The sequence below is a fragment of the Monodelphis domestica genome, chromosome 2, assembly GCF_027887165.1.
Source record: "Monodelphis domestica isolate mMonDom1 chromosome 2, mMonDom1.pri, whole genome shotgun sequence".
Classification (NCBI taxonomy): domain Eukaryota; kingdom Metazoa; phylum Chordata; class Mammalia; order Didelphimorphia; family Didelphidae; genus Monodelphis; species Monodelphis domestica.
This window is the reverse complement of record NC_077228.1, coordinates 453,290,897-453,317,539: the sequence shown is the minus strand read 5'-3', so window position 1 is coordinate 453,317,539 and position 26,643 is coordinate 453,290,897. Positions and strand designations below refer to the sequence as shown.

Here is a 26,643-nt window from a genome sequence, read left to right as displayed (position 1 = left end):
CCAAGTTCTGATTCAATTCAATTATGTTTTCCCACTTTATAGAAACTTTTGTCTTATTTTTAATCAAATGCCCAATTAGACATTAGGATGTATTACATTAACATATGAACCAGTGACTCTTAAAGGCAAAAAGAAAACAGCTAAATGAAATAAAGGACCTCTTCTTGGAATACTTTGAGAAGTAGTTTATAAATTTGGACCCCAAAATAGAGTGTCCCAAAAGTCTTAGTTCAGTTTTAAGCTTTGGCAACATTAGAAATGTAAAGTGCTAAAAACTCACAAAAACATTTGAAATGTTAATTATTTAAAAATTTTAAATGCTATTAAAATTCAGCATCACCACCATCTTGTGCAACACATACTTCTAGCTAACTTCAGCTAGAGTCTGTTTTGGCATCTCATAGATGTCAGTTTGTTGTGAAATGAGCCGGTTTCCTTGAATTTTTTCATCCAGTTGTTAATTGAATTTCGGTGGGGAGTCTCCCTCTTATAATAGGAAGTAAATTTTCCTCTTACTGCTTTTGTGGACTTGAGTTCAGCTTACCAGAAAACACAGTTGACTTTATCTTCTTCATCTTTAATCAGAACTGAAAAAAATAAATTTAAATATGTTGAAAATTCACAAAAATAAATACATTTCAAAGAAATAGAAACAATTAAACCATCAGACGCTTTTTTGCTAAGTTTTCAGCCTTTTTGTTTTTAACATTAATAAAACTTAAAATGGCACCAAGACTTTGGGGATGTTCTGCATTTATATGTGAAGGCTTTTATATTTAATCTCTTAAAGTACTACTGCTTGAAAAAAACATTTTTTTGGTAAAGTGAAATGAGCATGAGCTCTGGAATCAAAATACTTTTTCAATTATTCTTGTTATTGATAGTAATATTGTTGTTGCTAGTATTTTTACATGACTTTAGGAAAGTTATTTAATGTCCCTAGACTCAGTTTCTCCATCTGTATAATGAAGAAAACTGGAGTAGATGGTCAGTGTGCTACTCTTTCAGCTCTCCTAAAATTAAGGTAGTAAAGCATTCATAAGTTAATTTGAAGTCTTATTCTGAATTTTCTCATGTGGGTTGAGAAGGTCTTTGCGTTGAACAGATGGAGTGAAGGGATTAGGAGTATGATTTAGTAGTCCTTCTAATTAGAAACTAGGTGATGCAAAGATTCTAAAACAATGTATATTGGCTACCAGATTTGGGGGAAAATAACTTAGGGATAAGAATTGAAGACAAGTATATCAAATTTTCTTAGATACCCCAAACTTTAATCAGAAAATGTTTGGTCTCAATTACTTGAATGGAGACTGGAAGAGTTTGGAACTGCTTGTAGTCACCAGGTAGTCAAATTGTGCTGCCAGAATGGAATGCATTCCTGATCCTCACTAGAGCTGAAGCCAGGCTCACTGTGAATAAACAGCCTTTGTCTAAAGAGGATAGAGTTATTATGATTCCAGGAAATAGGGATTTTCTAAAGAAGACAAAGTATCCCAATTTCTTTGATGTTTTGAGATAGCCAAAAACACATAAAAGAAATGTGGCACCTTCTTGCTACAAATGGTGAATGCCCCTCTTTTACAGGTAAAGTTTGGATCCAGCCGATCAGAAGAGTTTGGAGGGAGGGAAGGAAGTCATTAGAGCCAGTTCTGTGCCTTGGGGATGCTTCCAACCCTTTCAAGCCCTTCTTAGCACCACCCCAAACATAGAAAATTCCAGGAATAGAGCTGGCAGGTTAAATATTGAAAGTAACTAGTTCAACAGACCCATTTTTGATGAAGAAACTGAGGCTTAGAGAGGTTAAGTGATTTGCCCAAAGGTCAGACAGTGGTATCACTATTCCTTGTGTGGTTTAGCTATATTGATGGAGATGTGGATGTGTGATAGGGTGGAAGAGTTCATATTCAAGAAGCTGAGATTGTAAAAATACTTGATTTATTTTTCCAGGACTCATTTATTAATTCATGTCTAATTCTGAGGGGGGAAATACATTAATACTTAAAAATCTCTTTGAAATTATAAAATGTCTTATCAGTGTTTTTAATATGGGGGCATGAAAGAAGAAAGGTGGTCAAAGTAGACTTCATGAATTATTTTTGTGATCTATAGATATTTAAAAGAATTCTTAATATGTTTACTTATCTTTCACCTTCACATTGTCTTGTATTGGTTGCTTATTGTTGCCTTCAAAGGTATACCAGAATTGCAAGATTTAAAGTTATAAGGAACCTTAGAGATCTCTTATTTCAAATTCTTCCCTATTTTACAGATGAGAAAACAGATTCAGAAAAATGTAATAACTTAGAAAAAGACACATGGGTTTAAACTCAGGTCATCTTCTTTCAAATCTAATATTCTTATCATTCAAAATAAGCTCTTTTTTTAACCACAAACTATAATATGCTAATGAATCTAAGATCTAATTAAAGCAGACATTCAGATCATAACTTATCCATGCCTTCCTATGCTCCTCAGTCTTATATGGTACACAAACCTTCTTGTCCGTGAACCTTCAGAATTGCACAAAAATTCATTTTATGATAATATTTTAGGAAAACTAACCATTAGAGAAATGCTATCAATAAAACAACATTTTCAAAAAACTACTCAGTATATTTAAATTTTTCTCAAAAAAGGAATCAATTGCCCATATGTGCTTATCGTTGTTGAGTAAGGGGTATAACAAGGATTTACTGATGTTTCTCAGCCTTCTGTCTTTTCTAACATCCAGATGCTAAAATTGAAACAAGACCAGCAATTAAGAACCCTGTGTGCTAGATTACTGATCAATGGGGGCACTGATGGAAAACAAAGATAATTGAAAAAAATTCCCTCCCTCCCACTTTCTTGTTGACATATATGCTAAATGGAGGTTCCTTCTAATTTTAAGATATTCATGATTCAAGAAAATTAGTTTCCTTTGTAGGAGTCTATCATTTAGGGACATCCCTGTAGAAGATAACACATATGAAAAAGGATCAGAATAAAGTTAACTTTCGAGTTGGTTTTAAGCATTAGAATGAAGGAGAGGAAAATGAAGAAATCCACAGAAGTATTCCCTGGGCTGTTGAATGCTCACCCACTGAACTAAGTAGAAGTTCTCCACCATGGAGTAACTTTTTCGATGTCAATAGTAACATAACACAATTTCATATTTGGTACTAATCGCAGCAACCATCGACTACAACTGAACGCAATACAGAACCTCCTTTAGAGCATTGCCTTGCACATTGTATATGTCAATAAACATCTGAATTTTAATTTAGTTATACTTTCAAAGCTCTAAATCTATGTTCCTTTTTCACTGCTATACTCATTCTAGCTATGCTTTTAAATTATGTTATAATATTCTATTATATTTATATTACATACATAACAATTGTATACATATTATATACACCAGAATGTATGATATTATGTATTATGATAATATAATACAATATTATGATTATAATAGTGACCTGGAATTGAACTAATTGAACTAACTTAAATTCATTGTTAGAAACAATATTGAGTCCTAAACAATAACCACTGGACATTGAGGAAGAGCTCAGAAGAGAAATCCTATTGTCTTCTACTTTGAATATCTGAAACAACTAACAAGAAATGCTTTGGGAATATATGATTGAGGCCAGTATGTAGCATAGTGGATAGAATACTAGACCTGGAGTTGGGAGGACCTGAATTCAAATCAGACTTCAGATGTTTCCTAGTCTTGTGACCCTGGCCAAGTCACTCAACCCCAGTTACCTAATCTTTGCCCATCTTCTGGCTTAAAAAATGATACTGAGACAGAAGCTAAGGATTTTTTAAAAGAATATATAATTCATAACAGGGAAAGGTTTTAGTGACAAAATATTAAATGATTTATTATAAACCTAATATTAAACTTCAAAGAAATTATTTATACTTAATAAATTTTAATACAAAAATTATGATTACACTTTTCAGTCCCTGCCTTAAAGCTCCTGACAGAATTTTTAAATTAAGTTTATTTATTTAATTAATTAATTTAGAATATTTTTCCATGGTTGCATGATTCACATTCTTTCCCTCCACTCCTTCCTCTGACCCCTCCATAGCTGATGTGGAATTCCACTGGGTTTTACTTGTGTCATTAATCAAGACCTATTTCCATATTATTGATAATTGCACTGGGTCATCATTTAGAGTCTACATCCCCAATCATATCCCCACCGAACCATGTGATCAAGTAATTGTTTGTCTTCTATGTTTCTACTCCCACAATTCTTTCTCTGAATGTGGATATCACTCCTTTTTATCCAACAGAATTATTTTTAAGTTAAAAAAATTTAAATGAAGTTAAAAATAAAATTTCATTAAAATAATTTTGATATCTTTTGTTTTTCTGTCACCAAGATTTTCCTCTGAATTCCTTCTCCTTCCCTTCCTAGAAAACCATCTCATACAGCATAGATTTTTAAGAGAAAAAGAGGAAGAGAAAAAATAAGCAAAACCAATCAACATATAAGAAAAAAATTGATGATATATGTGATGTTTCACACCTTTGGGTCCCCTATCCCTGCAAAGTATTTGGAAAGGCATCTTTTCATGCATTTCATGAAAGTCTTCCCATATTTCTTTTTTTAATCACATGTCATTTCTTATAATTTATTAATATCCCATTATAATCATGTATCACAATGAGGTTAGCTATTTCCCCAATCCATAGGAATCTACTTTGCTTTCAGTTTGCTACCACACAAAGTGTTGTTATAAATATTTTATTATATATGAGGACTTTCTTCTTATCATTGATGTCCATGTGGTGCATGCCTTGTTGCAGAATCTCTTGCTCAAATGATCAGAATATCTTTGTTATTCAATTTGTTTAATTCCAAAATGCTTTCCAAAATCATTGTACTGATTGATCTAACAACGATATACTAGTGTACCTATCTTCCCACAATCTCTCCAAAATTCACTGTTGATATCTTTTGTCATCCTTGGGATTTTTTGTTTATGAGGTGAAATCTCAGGGTTGTTTTGATTTTCATTTCTGTCATTATTAGTGTTCTGGAACATTATTTTATATGGTTATTAATGGCTTATAATTCTTTTTTTGAAAACTATGTATGCTCTTATCCTTTAACCATTTATATATTAAGTGATGGCTTTTGGTTAATGGTGTTATATATGTGTGTAAATGTATACATATGAATATATACATATTTGTGAATAATTTTGAATATGTGAAGTTGAAAAGCTTCTGCACAAATAAAATTAATACATTTAGGTTAAGAAGATATATTAAAGATTTATTTCTTGTTTTACAAAAGCCTTTCAGATTTATGTAATCAAAGTCATCCATTTTTTGTAATTGCCTAAATACTTATTTAAATAAAAGTATATCTCTATAACTGTAAAAAGTATGTGATCTGTTTTTCTTCTAATTTTTAAGTTAATAGGTGGAATATAGTGTAAGATGTTAGTCTAAACTTATTTTTTGCCACCTTGCTTTCCAGTTGCTCTGCCAGGTTTTTTGTTTGTTTGTTTTTTTATTCAAATTGGGAATATTTTTGTAAGCAATTTGTATTTCCCAGCTTGTGAAGCACTGGGTTATTAAATTTCCTTATTTCTGGTTCTCTATAATCCAGTTTGTTTTATTCCTCTCTCTATTTTTAAAAATGGACACTGAATTGTTTTTATGATTGCTGTTTTATAATATTGTTTGAGGTCTGAAAGTGTTAGTGCCCCTTTATCTCTATCTTTTTTCATTCTTTAATTTGATATTATAGATTTTTGTCTTAAATGAATGTTGCTAACATTTTATCAAGTTCTATAATGTATCTCTTTGATAATTTGATTGATATAGCACTGAACTGTGGCTAACTTTGATAGTATTATCATTTTTATTATACTGGTATGGTTAAATATACCAGGATTCAAACCCAACAAAGACATGTAAATTAAAAGAGCTTTATTCATTTATACCTTTGACTACCTAGACATATTCATTGAGAAGTGGGGTTCTATAAGTGCTGTTATAATTAACTCCACACTTTCCAACCTCTTGTCTGGGAAGGACGAGAAACATTTTTAGAAGTTTTGCCCTTCTTTTGAAAAGATATAGTCAGGAATGAAGAATTTGGTGAGAAGAGTGAGGCATATTAGTCTTGTTTTCTGAAAAATGGAGTTTGGAATATGTGATCTAAGCAGATTGTAGGAAAGGAAACCAGCCTTTACTGAGCCCCTACTATCTCCCACTGTGCTAAGCACTTTACAAATATCATTTCATTTAATTCTGATAATACCCCTTGGAGGTGGATGTTATTATTATCTCCTCTTTATAAACTGAGACAGATAGAGGTTGAATGACTTTCCCAGGATCACAACTGCTAATAAGTGGTCAGATGTGAATGTGAGTTTTCCCAATTCCAATTAGGACTATATCTATTGTACCACCTATCATGGGTGCAGTAGATAGAATGCTGGGCTTTGAGTCATAAGACCCGTGTTTGAATCCCAGTTCTTTGACTTCCTGCCTGGGAAACCTCGGGAAAGTCATTAAACTTCTTTACAGCCTTAATTTTCTCATCTGTAAAATGAGGGAATTGGATAGAATGACCTTGTAGCTGTAACATTATTGTGTGGTACCCTGACTGAGGCAGGTTGCATTCCCAGTGGCTGCCTCCAAGCCTAACTGGTGTGCTCCCCATTATCAACCCAGCAGGTGAATTCCATTAATATTTAGAAAAAGGACTTCTGGAGAAGATGTAGCAAGAACAATTGACATAAAGCATTCCCACCAAAGTGGGATAATACAAGGTGTTATCCCCAAGTACCCAACTGTAATGAGGCACACGGGTAGAGAAAATATGTGGCAAAGAGGTACCTCCCAATTTCTGACTCTGGAAGTCTATCCTTTTGTAAAATACTCACTTAGTTCCTTCTAAGAGGCAGGATGTCCTGGGTTCAAATCTGGTCTCAGACACTTCCTAACTGTGTGACTTAGGAAAGGCACTTAACCCCAATTGCCTAGTCCTTACCTCTTTTCTGCCTTGGAACCAAAATTTGTATCTATTCTAAGAAGAAGGTAAGGGTTTAAAAAAATTCCTTCTAGATGTATATTTCTGCAAGGCTGATATCTGTGCCTTTCCTTGAATTCCTAGTGGGCACTTCTAGTTAGCAAAAAGGATATTGGTCCCTGAAGCTGCCTCCATCCTTAGACATCTCTCTTTTAATATTCATCTTCAGGCTCTTCCTGGGGTCAGCTCTTATTGGTTAGTGTCTCTGGTGGATGCTAGTATTGACTCTGTTTGCTTGTGAGTGTGACATTGAGAATCTGAGTTTCTTGAACTCATCTGGTGCCTCAAGAATTGGGAGACAGAGGTATCCATGTGTTCTTAGACAATATCAGCCACATAGGATGTAAGGCAGGTGACCATTCCTTCAAGCATCCACCCTCCACCCCCAGTAGTTCAAGAGTCCTCTTCTCTTGAAAAGGGGGTGAAAGCTGAGCAGGTCATACTTTTCATATGTGTATTCACTTCTAGTTCAGCAATACCCAAGTCATCAGACCTATGAGCTCCACAGATAATTAGGAAAGATTTTATCTTCACGTAATACCAATTATTGAAACTTCAAGGCCAGAATTGACTACCTGCAGTTTCCACATGGTTGGACTGAAACCAGGTAGGAAATATGGGTACCTGCTTCAAGAGCTGGTCCTCACTGGCCAATTCTTCTCCCACCTCCAAATATATTCTTTCTCATGTTAAAATGAATTTCCAATTCATTGTCTAATATAGAACAGGTTTCGAAGAAGGTAAGGAGGCTCAAGCATTTTCTTTTTTAATATCTTCCTTAAGGGGAAGAGGTAGGGGCACATTGGCAGAGAATCTGTAGGAGCAGAGAATCCTTGTACAAACCTATGAGTAAACTTCAGTTCCTGTCCTGAATAAATGGAGATTGGTAGTGGACTTAGGTGATGAGGGGGAAAAGGAGGAATGAATACATATACCAGTTTAGTTTAGAAATAATTAAATTTAACAGGGAAATCTTTAGGTTTGGGTTTCAGTCAGTCAACATATATTTATTATGTCTACTATATACTAGGCACTGTGCTAAGAGTTCATGCTACAAAGAAAGGTCAAAGACAATATTTGCTTTCAAGAAGCTCCTAATCTAATGGAAGAGGCAATGTGCAAAAATTATGTTCAAAATAATAATATACAGAATAAATTGGAGAAAATCAATGTAAGGAAGGCACTAGTATTAAGAGATCTGAAAAAGGCTTCCTGAAGAAGGAGGTATTTTAGCTGGAACTTGAAGGAAACCATAGATACCAGGAGACAGAGAAGAAGAGAAATCCAAGCATGGGGGTCAGCTGGTGAAAATGCTCAGAGCAACCTAATAGAGAGAAGGGCAACCTAATAGAGAGAATGTTACTAGGGAGAGAATAGTCACACACAAATAAAACTTTCTGATCCTGAAGAAGGGGATGAAAAGGGGAGAAAATGAAAAATTAAGAACTAGATTCCAAAGGGCTACCTGGGTTACTTCTCAGACAACTGGGGAATGCCTGAATAAAACTGTGATATATGAATTAAATGTGATGATGAATGGGGGTACTGGAAAAGTTTGGAACTGCTTGTTCTGCATGGTCATACTTACTGAGGTAGCTAAACTTTATAACTAAATCACTTAAAAAAATTTAAGCTGGAAATGATTAAATTGTTTTTGTCAATAGTGGTGAGTTCATTTTATGTAGTTTCTTAATGCATGAGGAATGCCCCTAAAATAAAGTTATTCATAAGAGTAAAAAAAAACCTCCCAAAAGTATTGAAATGTTATTTTGATGTAAGAAATGATGAAAGCAATTTCAGAGAATCTTGGGTAGTCTGAACTATCCAGAGAAATAAGGGCAAAACCAGGAGAACAATTTATACAAGGACAAAGACCCTGTGAAGAAAACAATTTTGAAAGACAAACCTGATCAAGGAATGGCCATCCATTATTCCAGAAAACATAAGAAGCATGTTATCACTCTCCTGAGAGAGAGAGAGAGAGAGAGAGAGAGAGAGAGAGAGAGAGAGAGAGAGAGAGAGAGAGAGAGAGAGAGAGAGAAGTTATGGATAAAAACTGCAGAGACATGAATTTTTGTACATGGCCACTACATGTATATATTTTTCTTAACCGTGTTTATTTTTTAAAATTTGGTTTTCTTTTCTTTTTCTTCTTTCAGTTAAGGGAGTGGCAGGAGTTAGGGGTAAAGGGAGATAGCAATAGTGATAGCTTTCCAAACGTAGCCACATTTTTTAAAACACATAAAAATGAACAGAGGGTAATTTTGAAGGAATGATAGACAAGACAATGTTGAAAGTAATGAAATTTATCAGATTATATATATATATATATATATATATATATATATATATATATATATATATAAACCCTTACCTTCTATCTTGGAATCAATACTATATATTGGTTCCAAAGCAGGAAATTGGTGAGGAGTAGGCAATGGGGGTTAAGTGACTTGCCCAGGGTCATACAACTGGGAAGTATCTGAGGCCAGATTTGAACCTAGGATCTCCCATCTCTAGACCTGGTTTTCATCCACTGAGCCACTCAGCTCTCCCATCATACACTTTTAAAAATTAGCAAATGTTATAAAGTCAAAGATTCATGATTTCCTATAGAATCATATTTTGGGGTCATACCACATGTATGTAAATGGGTTTTAGTTTTAAGATTCATAATAAAAATACATTTTAAAAAGAAAAATGAAAGAAATGGATATAAAAACAAATATAATACCATACTTTAAGTGTAAAAACAATAAGCTAAAATAAAAGAGAATGACAAAATTAGTTTTTTTTAAAACTCTTCAATCTATTGTATAAATAAAATACATCTAAAAAGGAAAAGCATACCCCAAATTAAAATAAGAGACTAGAATGAAGTTCACTAGGGAGCAAATGAAAAAGTAGGAGTTGCAATCATGTTGTCTAGCAAGACAAAAATAAAAATTCATAGTACCAGTAGAGATAAATGAGTATTATATTTAAAATATAACACAATAAAATAAATTGATAATAATATTAAACATTTTAACCCAATGGTTTATCATCTAAATTCATAAAGGAAAAGTTAACTGAATTTCAGTGAAACAAACAGACTCAGAAATAACAACATCATCACTAGACAAAATAACAACATTCGTTGGGTGAAATGCAAGATCAGAATACTGAAGGAAATAAAGAAAAGAAAGCAGAAATGAAATGAGGGGGAATAGCATTTGAGGATCTCAAATAAGATTATTAAGCCATAATCATTAAAATCTCTTTCATTCTGGCTTTAAAAAACCCCAGAAAAATAGATCAGTAAAATAATTTAGAAAAAAAGTATTCTAGGTTAATATGTAATGATGTACATGTTCAACCAACTCTAAAATTACTGAGGCAAGATGCTGGAAAAACTGGAAAGTCTGGTAGAAATTTGGCTTAGGACAACAATTTATTCTATATACCACAATAAATTTAAAAGGAATTTGAAACCTAAATATTAGAGGTGACATCTTTGTAAAAAAAAAAAAAGAGGAGAATGAGATTAATTGTCTTATAAGTAGGGCTAAGAAGGGAATTCTTAATTAAACAAGGGATTGCCACTAAACGGCAATCAAAATATTTTAATTACATAAATTCATATTACATAAAACTGAATTTCATATTTCATAAATTACATAAAACTGCACAAATTCTGCACAAATAAAAGTAGTGCAAATAGGATAAGAAAGGGAGTAACTGACTACAAAAATATTTTTGTAAAAATATCTGTCTGATATTCCAGATAATCATCTAACAGAAAATATGTGATTTAAAAACTGGATAGATAAATGGCCATTAAATAAATGGTCACTTCCAACTTTTCAAAAGGACAGTTGAAAATTATTAGCAATCATATGAAAAAATGCTCCAAATCACAAAAAAGAGAATCCAAATCAAATCAATTTTTACCCTTTACTTCACAGTCAGTAAATTGTAAAATAGGGCAAAAGATAGGAATAGTTAATGTGATTATGGAAAGGCAGTCACACTAATGCATTGTTGGCAAATTGTGAATTGGTCCAAACTTTCTGGAAAGTAATTTGAAATTTTGCTAAGAAGACTAAAATGTTCACATCCATTTATACAGAGAGGCTTCTATGCCCAAGAATGTGTCATTAATTAACCTAAAGGGCCCAGATATACCAAAATATTTATAGCAGTGCTTTTTTTGTAATAGCAAAGAACTGGAAAGTAGATAGATATCCATTAAAAGGAGAATATCTAAACATGTAGTACATGAATATAATGGAATATTACTGCACTCTAAGAAACAAGTGATACTAAGAATAGATATATATTATATATGATACATAATAGGTACATATATATGTATCTCCATATATGTATAATAGATACAAGATACAAAAATATGACTAATATAAAGGGAAATAAACATGATCAGGAAAATATAATTTTTTTAAACCCTTACCTTCTGTCTTGGAGTCAATGCTGTGTATTGGCTCCAAGGCAAAAGAGTAGTAAGGGCTAGGCAATGGGGGTCAAGTGACTTGCCCAGGGTCACACAGCTAGGAAGTGGCTGAGGCCAGATTTTGAACCTAGGATCTCCCCTCTCTAGGCCTGGCTCTCAATCCACTGAGCTACCCAGCTGCCCCCCAAAATATAATTTTTAAAGACAACATAATAATTGAAACTTTTGTGGTATGAAATTATAATGCCCAATTTTAGATTTCCCCCCAAATATATAAAAAGATATCTCCCCAATTCCATTCTTTTTAGAGATGAGGTACAATGAGTGTGGCACATTGTATTTAATGTCAGATTTCTTCAACGCATTGGTTAGTTTCAACATTTCTCCCCTTTAAAAAATTTATTGTAAAAATAGCTTTCTGCAAGGAAGAAAGAGAGTCCATTTCATAAATATAGGTGATGCCAAAAAAAGCATTTTTTTAAAAAAAAAAACATTCTATGGGCAAGACATTGGATCAAGCATTGGGTATCGAAGGTATAAAAGAAAAGTTTAAAACTAAAAAAGTACAGAAGAATAAAAAAATTTAAAAGAAAGGAAGGAAATAATAATCCTTAGCTTCAGGGGTTATGAATTCCCTAAGTTATTTTCCATATTTGACCCTTTGTCTTGGGATGTATCTTGACTGTCTGACTTTTATGTTTTCATTTCCAGATGAATAATCATGTCCTGACTGAGAATGCAAGGGGAAAATGAAACCACAGAATAAGGAAAACAAAAGAAATATTCGGAGTCAATTTTGAGTATAAATAATGGTTTAGAATATTTTTTCTAAACCTAGAAAGGGAAGAATGTGAGTCCTTCTCTTCAGTCTCCCTTTGAGGTTAATCGGCCCCAAGTTCCACAGTTCAAATGCAAACGCCAGGCAGCTCCCCAATTAAGTAACATCAGTGTTGTTTCCAGGGAGGTTTGTGTGTAATGCAAACACAAAAGGATCGGAAGCCAAGTGTTTGGAGAGCTGGAGTGAGAGTTTAAGGCAGGTCAGGTCACACAGAATGACTGATGGGTTTACATGCCCAGCCAACAGATTCTTCTCTTCTTCTTCATACCATTAGTAACACACAGCTGCTTAAGGGATTTTACAAGGTCTCCCCCATTGCTCCTGGGGGTCCCCTCCTCTCCACCCACAATTAGTCATGCCTTGGTTATCTGGGCAGCCAGTATTTTTTTGGTTCATTATTGAATTATGTAACCATTTGCCTCATTATGAGGGTGTGATACCATAAAGACAGGATTTGAGGACCTCCATTTGTCCTTTAACTTTGGATCCATCTTTTATATTCTTGAGTGGTACTGATAAAATGAGAACTTTTAAAATCAGGGTTATAGTCCTGTTGGAGACCAAAATCAAGCCCAAGAAAATGTATGGTGCAGTAAAACGAGTACTGGATTTGGAGTCAGTGGACCTGGATTTGAATCTTATCCCTGACCTTCTATGACCTTGACAGGTCATGTGGGTTGTCTGCCTCAGTTTCCCCAGATGTAAAACTAGGGGCTTAGAGTAAGTGACTCTGAAATTCCTTCCAGCTTTAAATTTAGGATCTTATGTTCCTGAACAAATGACTGCTTGTTGAAATGAGACAATGACCATTGTCTTGATTAGAAACCATAACAAACTGACCCAATCCTGACTGGAAGCAGTCACAAAAATGACATTTTTTGGAGGGTGAAGAACTAGAGAAGATGTATATGAAGAGGGAACTTGAAAAATGGTTCTTAGTAATAAGGCAAGGTGCCCAAAATAGTACAATGTGAAGATGTATGTCCTCTATTCATCTGCTACAATATGCAACTTTGATGTGGGCATATGAACACTTTCTAACATTCATTCAATAAGTGCTTATTAAATTGCCTCTTCCTTAAAGGACCTCACAGTCTAACAAGGGAGACAGTTAGTCAATAACTAAATGCATAAAATATCTTTACTGAGTAGAGAGATCATCTGGGGGTGGGGGAAGGCACCAGTAGGTGAAGGAACTGAGAGTTGGAGGATAATCACATTTTTCTCCAATGTACTCTTTCCTCCCACTCTCTGAAATTCATAGCATCCACCAGCCCAACTCAGCTGCCCCCACTTCCTCACTTGGGGCCAGGAGACTACTTCCAGGGTCCCATCATTGTGACTCCCCTCTCCTAGGGCATGCCCATGCCTTCCCCCTTTGCCATGTCCTAGCTCTCTGCCATTTCCCTTTTGATTCTTTCCAGAAGTTGAGGAGTGTGGGGTTAGGACAATTAGCTATTAATATCGGTGTATAGGCTATATTTTTGGCAGATTAGATTGCCTACTGTTTCATAGTGAGTGCACTTGGAATAAACAATCTTCATCACTCCTTCTACCACTCAATGGAATTTCCCCTGGTCGTAAGAATTCTTAGTAATAGCTTTGACATTTGGCTTGTCAAGTGTCCTTAGATAAGTTAACATCATCTAAGACTAATAAAATCCCAGAATTCCAATATTATAATGGACCTCAGAATTCATCTGATCTATCCAATTTCCTCTACTATGTTCTTTGAAATCAGATTTTGCTTTAAGATGTTCCTTGAGTTAAGAGGAATATATAATTCTGTGATTCAGTTAACCTTGTGCATTCAGGGACAACTCATTCAACTCATTCAAATGTAGAGCTCAAATTGTTAGAAAATTTTTCTTACATCAAGCCTAAATTCAACCATTTTCAATTTCCATCTGCTACTAATGCTTCCGCCCTCTGGAAGAAAGTAAAACAAGTCTAATTCTAATGATGATTAGAATTAGACTTGTTTTACTTTCTTAACCCTGTTTGCTTCAGCTTCTTCGTCTATAAAATGAACTGGAGAAGGAAATAAGAAACTACTCCATAATCTTTGCCAAGAGAACTCCAAATGGAGTCACAAAGAGTTAGATGTAATTGAAACTACTGCACAACAAAACTTCATCAGTTTATAAAGTCCTCAAAAGTATTCCTTTTATCATATCATTGATATAGTGCAAAAGTTTTTCTGGTTCTTCTCACTTCATTTTGTGTCAATTCATATGAAACTTTCCATGTCTTTTTGTAATCATCTATTTCTTCATTTTTTTCCAACAAAATAGTCTTCCATTCCATTTCTATAACATAACTTATTCAGCCATTCTTTAATCATTTGATATCTTAGTTTTCAGTTCTTTGCCACCATAAGATGTTTGCCAAATTCCCTTTAGATTCTCAGGTTTTATGACTCTTTGACCACTTCTTGCTGAATATATTGGATCACAATTCATTGCTCAGCTACTATCCCAAAGGTAAGAAAAGCTTCATGGGAAAATTACATTATAATATTCTTTGATTTTTAGACATTGAGTAAAACTTCAGATCCATGTCATACATGGCACTTCATTTTAATAAAATAATCTCACTATATTCAGCCATCTCTGACTAAACATATTAGTTTATTATGTATATATATGTAATATATATATATATATATGTATCTCAAGTATACCAAATAGGAAAAATCAGATGAGAGTAAGAAAAAATGGAAGAAGGGAGAAGCTAAAATTTGGAACACAGTGACACATCATGGTATTTGTTAGCAATATGGTGATGAAATTAAAAGGGATGTGCTTGTCCAGAGAAGGGTGCCATATTCCATGGAATTGAAAACCAGACAAATCAGATGATGTTACATCAAATGCCTATCTGAAGCCCTCTGTGAGCAAATCAGCTGAGATACATTATAAATTCATTGTTAAATAGAGGATTCCAATCTTATACCTAGTGTCCCAGAAGTTTTACAAAAGGAAGTAGGTATCAAAAGTCAGTTATATGGTGATGATTGAAGCATTAGAAGAATTTTGGGGAGCTAATATAGTAGGTCTCTGCATTTAAGTAGCCAACTAGGCTTAAGGACTATAGAGGTTAAAAATCAGCTCTGAAGTTTCACTTCACAGAGAGTAAATAGTCAAAAGATGACAATGCAGTGATAGGTAAACTAATACATTGTTGGTAGAGCTGTGGCCTAGTTCAACCATTCTAAAAAATGATTTGGAATTATGCAAAAAAAAATAGTGACTACCATTTGATCATACACTTTTGAATTCAGAAATCTTATTACTAGGCATATTCCACAGGGAGATAAAAGAATAAAAAGAAAGTCTTCTTTATATCAAAATATTTTTAGTAGCACTTTTGGGGACAGTAAAGAACTAGAATCAAAACATTTTCTCACTGATTGGGAAACTATTTCCCAGATTGGCATTTAGAAATATAATGGAATATCAATTATAATTATTAGGAAACAATAGAAAAAGAAAAAATGAATATGAAGCACTCAAAGAGGCATGGAGAATTTATATGAATCAATGTCAAGTGAACTAAGCAGGGATATGATTATGTATATACAATAGTTCCAATGATGTAAATGGAAAACAAACACACAAAAATTGGACAATGACTGTAATGATAATGACCAAACTTGGATCTAGATAAAACATGAGAAAATGAATTTCCCTTTATTTTTTCCAGTGGGAGTCTATAGTGGAAAAAAATCACATTCACTATCACACTCGATTAATAGATTGACTAATTTTCCTGAATTGAATTTTTTCCTTCTTTTTTTATGTCATTAATAAGTCATATTTTATAGATTTTTATATTACATATTTATATATTATAAAATACAAAGCCATTCTTATGGCTTATTATTCTTATAAAGAATGACTTACTAGTTAGATGAATGAGGAGAGATACATTGGGAAATTTGTGTAAAAACAAGAGACAGCAATGAAAACTTTTTTAAAAATAACTCTTACTTTCCACCTTGTAATCCATACTGGGTATGGGTTTCAAGGCAGAAGAGTGGTAAGGGCTAGGCAGTAGGGGTTAAGTGACTTGCCCTGGGTCACACAGCTAGAAGTGTCTGAGGCTAGATTTGAGCCTAGGACTTCCTGCTCTCAATCCACTGAACTACCCAGTTGCCCCCAACCCAAACCTCTTAAGGCTGCTTTGAAAAAAAAATTACTGCATTGCAGTATACACTCATAAAAATATTTTCTTAAAAGATAGTACAGAATTCTTGTCTTATGCATATATATGCAAAATTATATGTGGCTATATGTACAATATATATTGCATTTGTATGTATACATACATGAAAGCATATATATGCATATATATACATATATATATACATATATATATATATATATATATACAAACACACCACAAAGCTGTTTCATTCATGTGTTTCTGTTTACTAATGTTCTGTTACTAATGTTCATTTGTTCATTCTCCAAGTTCTGGTGGTAGGAAAGTTTCATTCGACTAAGCCCCAGTTCTCTTAAATCTAAAATATTCTGTAAAATGAAAAAAAATATAGAGCAAGCATCTTTTGGGAAGTTACAGTAAAATATAAAGAAAAACACGCTTTAAAATCATCATGAAATTTGTGTCTAAAAGGAAGCTCATTTTTAGCAAGATAACAAGCAGGCATTATTGCAGCCATACACAAAATGAGAGAAAAGGAATCCCTCTAGAATCCTCAGCAAATCACAAGGCTGGGATGACTCATACAAACGTGACTGGCTTTTACGCCTATCATTTTAACTCTGCTGAAGAAAAGCAGAAAGCCATTTCCCTTGATAGGGCTGAAGGAATTTAATTTAATTTAGAAATTGGAAAGTTATTAGGGGGATATGAAAACCCCATAGCCCTGCAATTTAATTTATAGTTATTTAGCATTTCTTTAGTACTTCCATCTATAAAAGATGTTTTACAATCCTTTTTATTGATTATACTCAGCCATAACCCTGTGAAGAAGGTCAAATATTATCATTTCCATTATACTAATGTACACGTTTTCATGCTTCTAGCTACACAATAGCTTGGATAGGACTCAGCTGAGTACACTTAGGCTATGTCTATATAGATATATATGTGTAACACAGTTTGACTAAATTTAATATTCTAAAATGCTTGAATGGAGCATGCTAAGTAGAATTTTTGTCTATGTGCTTTAGGGGAATTAACTACTAGAGCCATTGAATAATGCTGCTAATCCATTATGACCATCATTCAACATTATTCTTGTTTTGGTTTGTTTTGATATTTTTAAAGACTTCCTTCCCTTCTTGCCCAGGCTAGAAATGCAGGGCTATTCCTGAGCCTGCTCATATGATCTATATGGGAACATTGTCCAGCTCCATTTCAAATCCAGGTCAGTTTGCCCCTCTTTAAGTAACATGGCAGCCCACCTGTGCCTAGAGGCTCAAAATATGGGTGCTAAATTTAGTGTAAGCAGGCAGTATTCATAGCCTACCGCAGCTCAAGAGGTTCACCAGATTCTGTCTCCTCATAGCTAGGATAATGGACCAATGAGACCTGGCATTCAAAATTAAGACTCTTGATTTGCTCAGGACTTTTGCCGTATCAATAGTTTTACTAAAATTTCCCTTTGTACCTGGTTCCTCTCCTACCCTGAGGAAAAAGGCATTGTAGAGCACATAGCTATGTTGAAACTCATCATTTGAAACTCAACCAAGACGTGCCAGACATCATTCCTTAGCAATGTTCCTATCCTTTGCTCTGGGCAACTTCTGTTGGAGGAAACAGCACTGAGCTTGGTTAGACACCAAAGACACTAAAAGGTCATTCATTCCCTGCATCCTGTTGTCTTGTCTTGTCGCTGGACTTTGGTGACTAGAAGAGAGAGTGAGGCTGGAGACTGTGCAAATTTGTCTCACTTAAGTCCAATTTATGGTGCAAATCATGACATCACCCTTTGATGTTAATGGTCCTTTTCAAATATGACGGAAGGGGGAGCATTTGGGTGGCTCAGTGAATTGAGAGTCAGGGCTAGAGTCAGGAGGTCCTGGGTTCAAATTTGGCCTCAGATACTTCCTAACTGTATAAACCTGGGAAGATCACTTAGTCCCCAATCACTAGTTGTTACCTCTCTTCTGCCTTGGAATCAAAATACAGAATTGATTCTGAGATAGAGGTAAGGTTTAAAAAAAAGAAAAAAGAAGGAAAGAGAAGGATGAACAATAACAGCATTCTTTTTCTTTAAAAGTTGGAAAATACCACAGAGAAAATCAAGTCCCCCACTTTATTCCACAAATGATGAAGCTTAGTCCCAAGGAGGTGAGGAAAGTTTTCCATTGGCACATAGGCATTAGGATCCACACCCAACTCTTCTCCCTCAGCATTCAGTGCTCTTATCCCAATACTACAATTGCCAACCCACAAGAGTAGTTTGCTATTTCTCAAAGACTCAACATTCACTTCTGACACAGACATCATCTTGGTACAGGATCTCATTGCCTCACACCTAGAACATTGCAATAGTCTGCTAGTTGGTCTTCCAGCTTCAAATCTCTCCTTACTCTAGTTCATCCTATACTCAGGTGCCAAAGTACTATTCCTAAAGTGTAGGTCTAACCCAACTCCCATCCTTCTGTGCCCTACTCAGTAAATGGCAGTGGCTCCCTATCATATATATTTGATCCCAAGATCAAATATAAAATTCTCAGACATTGATATTTTTCATAACCTACCCTGTTCAGCTTTTCTAGTCTTCTTATACCCTACTCCAACACAGCCCTCTGCATTCTACCCCTCCAAATGAATTCTAAGATCCAGGGACATTGGCCTCCTTGCTGTTCCTCTAACAAAATACTCTTCTTGTTTCCAGATATTTTCACTGGCTATCTCCTATGTTTGGAATGTCCTCCCTCCTTATCTCCTTTCCTGGCTACCTCCAAGTTCCAGCTAACATTCTTCCTTCTATAGGAAGGCTTTCCTTATCACCTTTAATTCCATCACCATCCATCTGTGATTATTTCCAGTTTATCCTATGCATAATATGGTTTTACATAGCTATTTACATATTGTCTTCCCCATTAGACTGTGGATTCCTTAAGAACTGGGACTATCTTTTACCTTTCTTCATATCTGCAGTGCTTTCCTTAGTACTTAGCATATAGTAGGTGCTTATTTAATGTTTACTAATAGACCGACTCTAAAACTAACCCAACCCTAAACAAAACTTAGAAATGGTTGAAATATTTCCCCCCTATCTTCTCATCTAAACCCTCTGCTCCTCTCTCTCAGCTCTTTCTACTCTCTTTCCTCATCCTTAGAAACTCAATATAATTATGCCCTCTGGGTGCTCACGACGACATGACACCCCATCTAGGTCTACATGTTCCAAAATAAAGTAATCTCCCATCTCTCTTATCCTTATCCTGTCAGACTCATTACCTTTTATTTGATTTCATTTCAGAATTTATTACTGTGATGTAAGATGCCATGCTAAGTCTGAAAAATACAAAGAAAAAGCCCTTAACCAACCTGCCTGAAAGGTGATTACATACTATTCAGTTAAAGAAGAAAACCTCAAATGAAGCTAATTCACAAGAAGATGCTAGTCCTTTCTGCCTTAATGTGTTAGCTTAGCCTAGCCGAGCTTTAGTAGAGATAACTCAGGAATTATGGGTTGAATAGTTAACCCTCTCCCCAGCATTGTCTCCTCAACACAAAGAAACATATCTAGATATGGGTGCCAGATACAGGATTAAGAGCTGGGTGGGACCTGAGAACTATGTCATTTCATATAACTTCCTCATATAACAGATGAAGAAATTGGGGAGCAGAGAGGTCAAGTGAATAGCCCTGATTCATTCAGCTGGGAAGTGGAGGAGGCAGGATGAACTATGGTTATCAGACTCCCGGACTAGTGTGTTATTGAACCCCACACTACCTAGCGTGATATCATTTCAGCAGAGAAATTTTGCAACAAAGAAGTCTTCCCAGTGTCCTTCAAATTGCATTAAAAAGCCAATGGTCTGTTCTTCTCACACATAAAGTCCAATATACCTGTAGCATCAAGATAGTAGAAGATGTGGGATGAATGAGTGGGAGACTAGAGAGAGCATAGAAGGAGGCCAGGAGAGGTACCCTTTCTCTACCTTTTTATAAACAAGTGCTAATAATTCCAGGGCATATTCTCATGGGTCTGCTGTGTGGAAGAGAAGGGTAAGAGGTAGACTTGGCTTTTTTTTTCCTCCAGTTTTCTGGCATAAATAGTGATTTGTCTTGAGTGAATAAATGATTGTCTCTTGCAGGTATTTATCTCAGAGATTGGATTCAGCACATACATATCCCTAGAGAATTCAGGGTCTTTCTTGTGTCAGGATAGTCTATGAATATTCAGTAGTTCTCATACACACTGGTAGTGAGTTACAAGCCTGCAAATTATAGAGTGGTTCTGGTGCCTTGGCATGGGCTTGTTACAGCTTGAAACAAACAGAAAAAAAAAACTGAGCACAATAGAATGATGAAGAGGTGGAGGGGGGAGTAGTGATGAAAATGAAAGAGGATCGTGGTTTTGATTTTTTTTAAGAGCAAAATAGAGAATTTAAAAGTGTAAATCAAATCATCACCATTATCTGGATTAACAGTTACATTAAATTGATGGATATATCACCAAAGAATTAATAACTCTGGAAATTGAGCACCAGAAATCTGATGGTGAGGCAGATAGAGTCTGCAATGCCTCCAGAATTTGGTTAAAATTTTGTTTACTTCAAAGCCAATCTGCCACCATCCCAGCTATTCTATTTAACAGAGATTTATTAAGCACACACTGTATTGCAAGGGTATTGCTGTGATGTGTACCCAGATTAAAAAAAAATTGAAAACACCTGCTCTCTGACCTCAAAGCTCTAAAATCTTGAATGGAGTTTTTTTTTTTTATGATATGTTAGTGATTTTGGAAAACAAATACTTCACAGACATTTGAATCAGATCAGGAATCCTCAGGATTTGAAACTAAAGCTTTGGATAGGTTATTGTCACTGAATAATAATTATTTGAGATAATATCTGTGAATTGATTTTCCTATACTTGTATGCATCCATCATATTTATCATTTCTTAGTAATATTCCACAATATTCAGATATGACAATTTGCTTAGCTATTCAGAGAACATCTTTGTTGCTATGCTACTATAAATATTTTGCTATACATGAAACCTTTATTTTAATCCTTGAACTCTTTGAGGTATAGACCTCATACTCATCCAAAGAAACCAAACCAAAACAAAACCCCAACCCCCTCACTTGATCGTTCTTCCCTAACTATCATCTTAGAATTCTTCTCTCCTTTGTGGCCAAACTCCTTGAGAAGGCTAAGTACAATAGATGCCTTAACTTTCTCTGCTTTCACTTGCTTCTTTACCCTTTATAATTCCTGTTTGACAATGAGCTCTTCTTAGTTGCCAAATCCAGTGACCTTGTCTCAATTCTCATTCTCTTTAACCCCTCTGTAGATGTTGACACTGTTGATCATTCTCTTCTGTTTGATACTCTCTAAATTTAGGGGACACAGTTCTCTCATGGTTCTCCTCTGATCTATCAGACTACTCTTGTATTTTCTGCCATATTTCATGTATTCTCCCTATACAAACTCTATTCTGGTCAAACTCTATTAATACCCATTCTCCAAACACAGCACAGAATCATGACTTTTTCCTTAGAAAGCAAATGTAGTATAATGGCAGATATAGTCGATTTGGAGTCTGAAGACCTGGATTCAAATCTTAATTCTTTTACTGACTATTTGTGTGATCCTGGGGGAATCACCATCATTTTGATCAATAACCAGTAAGCCAATGATGTCTAATGGAAGAATTCGTGGAAGAGAGTAAAGTATTGAAACACTATAGTGATATGAAGGGAGTCAGAGTTTTGAATGTCAAACAGAGGAGTTTATGTTTGATTCTAAGGGTAGTAAGGAACTGCAAGAGTTCATTGAGTAAATAAATGTCATAGTCCTATGTTATAGGAAAATCATTTTGTCAGTACTATTGAGGACAGAATGGAACGAGGAAAGACTTGAGGCAGAAAGTCCAATTAGAAGACTATTCTAATAGTCCAGGTTGTCTGGAGTGTTATTTTGTGGGGGATCTTGATATAGCAAAATACATTCCCTCTTTAATCACTCAAATAATCAGAGAGGCCAGGATAAGATGCAGACCAGTGAGGCCTTATTGCTTATCATGCAAAAGATGGGGACATTTTGCTTAAGTCAGAGATCCAAAGATTTACAGATGAACTTCCAATTTGTTGGAAACTAATACAATGCCCTCCACTGTGCAAAAGAGTATCAATTAAAGGTTTATGTGAGAAAGTGGGAGAGGGAAGGATAAAGGGAGAATGAAGCTGTATCTAAATTCAGCTAATGACTTAAATTTAACCTCTTCTTTGAGTTTTATGGATATTGATCTAATATTGTTACTACTTCTAGCCAAAAATACATTGAGAATAATACACTAATTTTCATTGCATACAAAGTGAGAGATGAGAAGGGCATGAACTTGGTTGATGGTGATATAAATGGTCAGTAGGAGAAATATGGGAGAGATCTTACTCAGAAAGAAATGAAAAGTTTTGGCAACTGATTAAATATGTGAAATTAGTGAGAGTATGAGAGTGAGGAGTTAAGGATGACACTGAGATTAGAAAGCTAAGTGACTAGGAGATTCATGATAATCTCAATAGTAATAAAGGTGTTTGGAAGAGGAACTGGACTGGAGGAAGGAGAATGAGCTCTGTTTTGGACATGTTGAATTTGAGATGCTTACAGGATATCCAAATCAAGAGTCTGATAGGATGTTGGTGATGTGGGACTGGGATTCTAGAGAGGATCAGGACTGGATGTATAGACCTGGGATCATCTACCTAGAGAGAGCAATTGAACCTATAGGAATTGATGAGATCACCAAGTAAGAGTGAATAAAAGAGAAGAGAGCCCAGGATTGAAATTTGGAACTTACTCAGAGAGAGTGGTCATGACATGATAGTGACTGACAAAACAGCAATTTGAGGAGTGATCAAACAGAGGAGAGAAGAACCAAGAGAGCAGTATAATGATACCTTGGAGAAGAGAAAGTCTCTAGGAGGTGATCTACAGTGTCAGATGCTATGGAGAGGTGAAATAAGAAGATGAAAAAGAGGCTATTAGATTGGCCAGTTAAGAGATCAATGATAACTTAGGAGAGGGCAGCTTCTGCCAGATGACAAGGTCATAAGCTAGACAGCAAGAGGCTTTAAAAGGGGAAAGGAAATGGAGGTAATGATTATAAACAGCTTTGTCAAGAAGTTCTTTTGAAAAGGAAAAGTAAGATATAACATCTGACAAAAATGTCAGTATCTAGTGACTGATTTTTGTTTGTTTTTAAAGGCTGAGATAGACTTGGGTGTGTTTGTAGGCAAGAGGGATGGAACTAGTAGTTAAAGAATTTAAGATTAGAGAGAGGTTTGAGGATAGTGGTTAGGGGCAATCTAACAGAGAAGAGAGGGAATGGAATGAAATGTATCAGTGTAGGTGTTCACCATGGCAACCAAAAGGGCCAACTCATTAATAGGGACAGTACATAGTGAAGGAAATAAAAATTGAGGATGAACCAGAAGGAAGAGAAAGAGAGAAGAGTAAACTCTTTGTAAATGACTTTCTCTAGTATGAGTGGAGCAGGTCAACGATTATAAGATGAGCTCCTTAAGGGCAGGGGATACATGGAACAACATGATTTCATCTTTCTTCTTATTCTTAGTGCTTACTTAACACAATAATTGTCAGTAGTAAGTATTTAATAAATGTCTGTTGATTGATTGAAGCATGAAAGTAGTAGGATTGTTTTGCTTCAGTGAGGCTCCAATTGAGATTAGCTATCATAAATTGGTAGTAGAACCATGACCTCATTATTTGCTTCAATTTTATTCATCAGTTCATGAGTAGAACTGAAGGAGGAGAATGGTGGGAACAATCCAGGGTTTGGGTTTGGTGAGACATGGTCATTGATAGGACAAAGAAATAAAGATTTTTTAAAAATAGTTGATAATGTAGAATTAAATTATTTTACCAAAAGATGACAATTGAGAAGAGAATAAAATGTTGCCAAAGCATGTTAATGTTCTAGCAGCCAGAACAATATCTATCAATGGCGAGAGAAGGAGAAAGTTGGGAGTATGCTAACTATTGGGGAAAATATGTCCAAACAGAATAAAGTTAAGGTTCTCTGATGGATTTGCATTGGGCTTTCCAGGTACAGAGAGTCTCATTGCCAGAAGGATAGCCCCAAGAATTAATGAAAACTTCTACTAAGATATAGCCAGATCTGTCTGGGTGGAAGCATGAAATGAAATCACAAGTCTTTGAAGTATGGAAGTAAATACAGAAGACTGTGCAAGAATATATGACTGGCTGAAAGCTACATCCAAGGCATTTCTGGACACTGACGTGCAGAAGTCCCTCTTCGTGATTTGTCTCTCCTACAGTTGCCAGTGAATCACTGTCTGAGCCAACAGAGCTACTCTGTCCCTCTTACAAATGTGGAATTAAATCAATTTAGCAATGAATCAATCAGTCTGTAAGTATTTATTAAGTTTCTGCTAGGTGCTAGACATTGTGCTGGGCATGGAGATACAAAGACAAAAAAGGGAGTAGTTCTGTCTTCTTTCATTTTATAATCTATCAAGGAAAGCATCACATATATATGCATATACAGTTATATACAGAATGCATGGGAAATACATGCAAATTAAGGGCAGTAAGGTCACATAGTGAATAGAGTGTTGACTAGAGCACTGAGTCTGGGGTCAGGAAGATTCATTTTCTTGAGTTCAAATTTGGCATCAGAAACTTATTAGCTATGTAACCTTGGGCAAGTCACTTAACCCTTTTCCCTCAATTTCCTTATCTGTCAAATGAGCTAGAGAAGGAAATGGCAAACCAATTCAGTATATTTGCCAAGAAAATCTTATGAAAATGGGTCATGAAAAGTTGGACATGACTGAAAAATGACTGAATAAGTGCAACAAGCATATAATTTGGGGAGAGAGAAAAGTGGTATTTGGGGGATTAGGAAAGGTACCTTGTGGAACATAACACTTGAGTCTTGAAGGAAGGGTTCTATGAGTATGGGCAGGGAAAGAATTCATTCAAGGCACTGGGAACACTAAGTAAGAAGTTTGTCTTAAGAGACAGACTTTCCAAAGTTCTTTTTGGCCAACATGCTTTCAAAATAATGAAAATGTTGGATTCTTTTGAGCTTTGTGTTATCCTAAAAGCATGACACAAAGGATGACCTAGATGACCTGTCAAGGTCCTTTTCAGGTCTGTGATTTTCTAGCATCACAGACCTAATTGTTTTTATCTGGTACTGCTTATGGGGAGGTAGAAATGGAATGGTATTTCATAGGGAAACACCCTACAGGATAAATGTCTATAGTCAAATGTCTTTTTAGGCCAAAGTTGCTGATTCAATATAACCACCAGCACTACTCTAACACCAAGGAGAGAGAGAGAGGAGGATTGAAATTAATATTCAGTTCTTCTGCACTGGGCTGGATACAATGAGTTAGAGATCTTCTATACTATCGTATACCCAAGGGCCAAGACTTTCCTGGCATTCTTAGGGTAGTTGTAGAATAATGTATGAAGACTTGTCTTTAATATAGGGCCAAGAGGATTTTATCTGGGTAAAGAAAAGGGAAAATTTTTTTTCCCTAAATGCTAAAGGATTCCTTAGCATTTACAGTACATAAGAATAGGGTGAGGCCTCTACTTTTGAGGTACTGACTTCTCTACATGACAAAAGGCCAGGGCAATGTTTGATGGCAGGTCATTCCTCCATGGGGAGCCTAGAAAGCCAAGAGCTTTACCTTCTGCAATGGATAACTTCCTCTGGTCCTTCATTAAAGATTCTGTCTCCCTCAGGGGGTCTGGAAGGCATCTTCTCCAGGCTCTGTTTTGTTCAGGTCTGTATTTGGTTGCCCCCAGTTCAAAATGCACCTGTTTTCCCAGAGAGCCAGCTCCCTTTATTCAGCTGAGATTCCAGAACAATGTTAAAAGCCACTGAACATGGTCAAAAGGTCACCGATTGTGACTTACCACAGAAAACACTCTCTGCTCTCATTCTGTTTCAGATTGCCTACCCTTTCTAAGCTCAGGTGCAGTATTTAACTTATGTAAATCACAGAGGCAAAATACAGAGAGCACACAGCCTCATACTAGACAGGATGTGTAAAGTTTATACTGCGCTAACGAACAAGGCAACACAGAT

At 35.3% G+C, this 26,643-nt stretch overlaps 2 long non-coding RNA genes across 2 annotated transcripts; one reads left to right on the top strand and one right to left on the bottom strand.

Annotated features, from left to right (window-relative positions):
• Positions 1–296: 296 nt before the first annotated feature.
• Positions 297–26,385, bottom strand: LOC130457488 (uncharacterized). Its single transcript, XR_008916723.1, has 2 exons — positions 26,243–26,385; positions 297–587 (listed from the first exon to the last, which is right to left on the bottom strand). It is a non-coding gene; the product is annotated as an uncharacterized LOC130457488 (long non-coding RNA).
• On the top strand, positions 23,922–24,937 carry LOC103095689 (uncharacterized). Its single transcript, XR_463193.2, has 2 exons — positions 23,922–24,160; positions 24,625–24,937. It is a non-coding gene; the product is annotated as an uncharacterized LOC103095689 (long non-coding RNA).
• Positions 26,386–26,643: the final 258 nt, after the last annotated feature.